Below are 5,691 nucleotides of genomic sequence, written 5' to 3'. Positions count from 1 at the left end.
CGGAAGCGAGCGTTTCAGGAGGCCCGAGAGCCATCAACAAAAGTGCAGAAGACAGGGGTTTGATGCAAATATACTTTTAGGAGCACACACGGTCAAGTCAAAGGATGAAGTTGGACGACAGGTGCAGCTGCTCCGTCGAGCGTCCCACTTAGTGCAGTGTGTCAGGAAATTAGAGAAATAGACCATAATGCATTTCGAATCGTCAAACGATTAGAATACTTACATAATACACTCTCTGTAATATTGTAGTAAATAATGTTGTCCACTAGCTTGAAATATGCAATGCACTTTTGTAAAATTGTGATGATTTAGAACACCCGAGATATTAGTAATTGGGGAGTTGATGCGACTCCAAAGTAGCAAGGTCTGTGGTACAAATAGGCTGTAATATTAATCCGCACGTTCAGGGTAAATAAAGTTTCTTTTGAGTTTGGAATAGCGTATGTATTAAGGAATAGTCTGTATATATTAATTTCTAAGTATACGGCACTTTGGTATAGGAGGGCTAACTGAAAACTTATAACTATGAGATGATAGAAGTTTTACCTATGTGTGTTTGTTCATACGGACTCTTCCAGACGAAGCTACTACCTGCAAAGTGCACAGCAATTCCTTGAACATTTTATTCAAAATTGCATCAAAGTTACAAATATTGTTATCGAGCTATCTGTCTTGCTTGACGTAGAGCTGATAGTCCGTGCGTTCAACATACTTATCTTGCAGTAGAAATCCGAACACGTTGCGCAGAGAAAGCTTTGACTCAGACATTCTGCGTATACGACGCACAATTTTTAAGTTTGTACGCTACACCTAGAAGTTAAACCGAGATTTTGAACGATATGTACTTAGTTTTCTGTTTTGCACAACCGTTGATGAAACTTTTGCTGTGCAAGGTGCACGGCAACCCGTATCAGCAGAGTTACCAACCATTAATGATTATAAATGTAGTACTAGGTATAGTAAGGCTTATAAAAAATTTGCCATGTTTGAAAGATGAGAAAGAGTTTGTTTGTTGCACCCAGGAGTAAAACCGAGCGCTTTTTCACTTGAAATACTTAGTTTCTTTTATATTTCAACATATATCTAGGATAAAGCTTAATCAAATTGATTCTTATATAAAAATTTACTTTATTCGATCGTTAGGCTATATGTACAAATTGACGTGAGGCTAGGGTCTCAAGCATAGGAAGAAAGTTTTTCTACAGGGTTTTTCACCGCCAACATTGGTTTTACTACTTAAATTTTTCTATTCTATTGTAAATACACATAATGAAAGTTCTGTGCTGCATGTTGCTCAATTGCACAATTGTATAAGGTGTATGTACGGTAGATATCACGAAATAACACCCCTTGACCACGCTGGGTCTCACACATAATTTAGATTGATAAGACATTACACAACTTTTTGCACCTTATAGGACTGCACTATCGCTTCGGAAGTCTTTTATGTTGTGCAGAGCTGATTTGGCGATTTTATAATCATACCAAACATTGCTCTTCTTGACCACTGTAAACTGGTGAAAATTTGGCAGCTTCTTCCACTTTGATTTCGAATCTAGACTGTGTTTGATAGTGTTCATTCAGTTTGATCCCATACCAGTTGCATGAAAATACAGTAGAAAATGGTGTGTGTACGGAATGCCAGCTTCAATGACTCCTCATTTCTTCATTTCGTCTGCCACGCAACTCCTGTGCCATGTATTTCGTCCGATCTACCCTCGTCACCGTTTTGTTCGCACGTACTTGCATTGGCACACCTGACGAAGTGATTCAACAAGGAAATCCAAATTTGAATGTTAATCCTGTAAATGTGAAAGCAAGTTCTGCATCTCGACTAACAAGTGGCCTGAGAATAAATGACGCTAGCGACGATAAAGCTGGCCTGGCAATTGGCTTGGGTTTGTGATCAGCCATGCTGATATTCTGGATTTTGTGAGCCAGATTAATAATGCTAATTTTATATTTTGAGATCCTATGATTTTATAATTCAGGCCATAACAAAGTAATAAAGACAGAGTTCCGAAAACGCCCGCGGGCAGAGCCTTTCTTCGTCTCTAGCACACGGTGCAACTTCGGACAGCACGTCCGCGGCTTCACGAAAAGCGCAACCCAAACTTTTGGTAACCGAGTACCGCGCAGCGCATTATCAGGGACAGGTTCGCATGACCATGAACACAGACGCGATGTCTACTCCCAACCTCACCTCCCGACTCAGGTCGCTCATGGTAAGACCATCAACGGCAACGATTGATAGGATTTTCAGCTCTGGATGATATAGGTCGAGATGGCCATATTATTCGCCATGCTACAGTCCGAGCAACAGCGCGTGGCGCTAGCTATCCCCAAGCACGGTGGTCGAGCGCGAGAATGGGCACTAACTTGCGGTGTTTCGGTTGAAGCGGCATTCCTCTCCTGAAAGGAGCTGAAGCGTCAGCTTTTGGGAGTATTCTCACCGCCTTGCTAGGCATCGTGCGTGCGATCGCGTTTCCTCGCCGCCCGACAAGGCAAGAAGAAATTGGTGGACTTTGTCCAAGATTTGACAGCTCTCATTGCCAGGATGACAGCCGGTCCTCTCCCCGAGGTGGTTGTATTGACCGTCTTTATAGAAGGCCTCTACACTAACGTGACCAGAATGGAAGTCTTCCATGTGCATTTGTCCTTTCCCGAAAAGCGGTGAATGTAGCACTGAATGCCGAATTTAACTTCGAGTCGGCAAGACCTGGTGCGAACACTTCGGACTGTTGTCCCCTGCGCATGGCGCGTACAGGTTCGTCGAGCCGACGTCTTGCTTCTAACCAGTCTGGTTTGTCACGGGGAACTGACAAAACCTAGTAGGCGCAGGGCGCATTGCTGGGGGATGTCTCGGATCTCGTCCGACCATGGCGCTCTTGGCATGCAATTACTGCTTCAAAACGTGAGCAGTACTCAGTGGATCACGTGCCACTCCGAGGCCCACAAGGACCTTCGGCACAGTGACACAAGTCCCCGTTGCTAAGCGAACAGTGACGATGTCACTCAACCGCGTTTTCAGTGCTTCAGCATACAGTTGACTTCCTTCGATCATGGAGCGTCGCGCATAATTGCCCGACGCACTAAAATCGATAAGGATCTGCCATGGCTTCTCAAAGCCCTTCACGGTCGCTTTTACGACCGTCTTGCATACAGGATCCGCGTTCAAGATTACAGCACTCTTCGGGGTAGGCCCTCTAACTCAATTCGGGCGAGGCCCTAGTGATGCGCATGAGCTATTGGGGTAGCACGTAATCCACTGAGCGCTGCTTACGGTTTGAAGCAATTCTGCATGCCAGAAGTGGCATAGTCAGACGAGGTTCGAGGCATTCTTAGCAAGGCCCTAATGATGCCCGAGGATTGGCACATTATTCACTCGACGAAGACTGCGGAATTAGCAGCTCTTTGTCGGATGTCGTTAATAACATTAAGGCTCCGATGGAGCAGGGAGTAGGGACGCTGTGCATGCTCCCACAGGTCTCAATGAAACGTAAAACCTTTTCAGAGGAGACAGTGATGTCGTATGTTATCTGCAGAACGCAGGGCGTCGACCCTAACCCAGGGTGTGTCTACCATAGCCGGTTGCGCACAGATATATACCCTTGTCAACGGTATGACGGGATAAGAAGAAGGCAACATCGCTCTCGCGGCTATTCCTGCGGTGAATGCTTTTCTTCAGCTGGACAAAATGTTCTTTGAATAGTTTGGCGGTGTCTTTAACGCAGGCGATTCGGCCGAAGTGGTCATTATACGACCGGACGAGGAGATTAGCTCGCCGTCGCTTCTGGATGAAGCTGTCCTGGATGACACCAAGAGGGTGTCGAACACACGAAGTGGATTGTCGATGTTGAAGGATCCCTCGAATCCGTACCATGCTTTGGTAAGGAGATTTTAAGTCGTCGTCTCGAAAGACCTGCCTTCGGTCCTACCTCCAGACCGAAGTGTGCGCCACGAGATCGGCCTGGATCCAGATTCCAAATACTGCGTAACACGCCGAAGGCCTCTGCCCAAGGAGCAGTGCGACGTCATTGACGTCTTCTTTCGTGCGAAGCACGACGCAAATTTGGTGCGTGAGATCAAGTCTCCTCATTCGACACCCACGTTCTGTGTTCGGAGGCTGAACGGCAACTAGCGAATCGTTTACGCTTACAATAATTTCAACGCCGCCTCCATTCCGGCACAGATGATGATACGTAGGAATGGTGTTCTCCATAACAACATGATTGGCTGTCCAAAGTACAGTGTACTCGACTTGGTCGATTTTTATTACCAATTGCTCATGATAAGAGTGATATTCCGCTGGCAGCGGTAAGCACTCCAAGCGGAATGCTCTAGGAGTGGCTGTTGATGCTTCAAGGGCTGTAAAATGCGCCAGCTACACTTAGTCTTCTTGGGATGCAATTGTTCAGGCCCCACCAGGCGTATGCACAGGCATACATCGACGACAACTTCGTCCACAGTCGTGCGGGCACGGGAGGACGGATTTAGAGAACCACATCGTCCATTTGAGAGCGGTGCTCGAGTGCATGCGCACGAATTATCTGTATGCTAATGCAGATGATTGCATCATCGGCGTGGAAAATAATTTCTTTTTAGTGTGCTTCATCGGTAAGTGTGGCATTCGAGCGTATCCCGCTAAGGTCAAGGCCATTGTGGAATCTCATCACGGATTATGTTGGGACACCAAGCATCGGGAGGCTTTTGACAGGGGCAAATACAGCCTCCTTCATACACCAATAGTTGCGTTGCCAGACCCCGATCGTCCTTTCAGTGTCGTCTGTGACGCTTCGGACGTTTCCATCGGCTGTGCACTGCTGCAAGCAAACGCCGAGGGGCGAGGTTGGGTGATCGCGTTGGAATCTGGCCAGCTTAAGGCTGCGGAGTCGAAGTACCCAGCCTACGACAAGGATTTACTTGCGATGAAGTATGCACTTGTCAAGTCCAGAGTGCACCTGCTTGGCTCAAAGCCATTCGTGATCTACCCAGTTGATGTGTTATTACGCAGTTGTCTTACCTCTCGCAAAGGATGGGCCAGGTGGCTTTCATTCTTTGCAGAATATAACTTCGAGGTGAAACACTAACCATGAAAGCAGAATGCTTTGGCTGATGCGTTGTCATGCAGACCGGACTATGAGCTTGCTCATATCATGACGGTGACGTCGTCAGTGACGGATTTGATCTGCGCCGCATACGAGGTGACAGTATGTGTGCGGCGATGCTACAGGCTCTCGGGAGCAAGGAGTTTGAAAACTTGGAAAATAAATTGTCGGCGCCTTTGCGCGCACGGTTACACCGACTTTCGTTGGATAACGGGTTGCTGTATTATGCCGCGGATTCAACGAATACGCCATGAATTATGGCTCCTCACGATACTTTATATGAGGCTCACGAAACCCCACTTAGTGGTGATCTCGGTCGTGAGAAGACATACAGCTTGGTGATTTGCATAAGCTGTACATGTTGAAAAGCATATATGTGCCCATGTGTAATACGTGTCAGAGAATGAAACACGCCCCGAATGCGGCTGTACCGCTGGGTCAGCTTACCGGTACCCTCCGGGGATTGGTGGTTCACGAATACAGACTTTGCGTTTGGCCTCCCAAAGGACCTGGTAGGCAACACGGGTGTGGTGGTCTTTGTGGACCGTTTGGGCAAGATGGTTTTCTTACGGCAGTGCCGAAC

Source organism: Plasmopara halstedii (genome assembly GCF_900000015.1).
Source record: "Plasmopara halstedii genome assembly, contig: Scaffold_3120, whole genome shotgun sequence".
NCBI classification, from domain to species: Eukaryota; Oomycota; class Peronosporomycetes; order Peronosporales; family Peronosporaceae; genus Plasmopara; species Plasmopara halstedii.
This window is presented reverse-complemented; position numbering follows the sequence as displayed.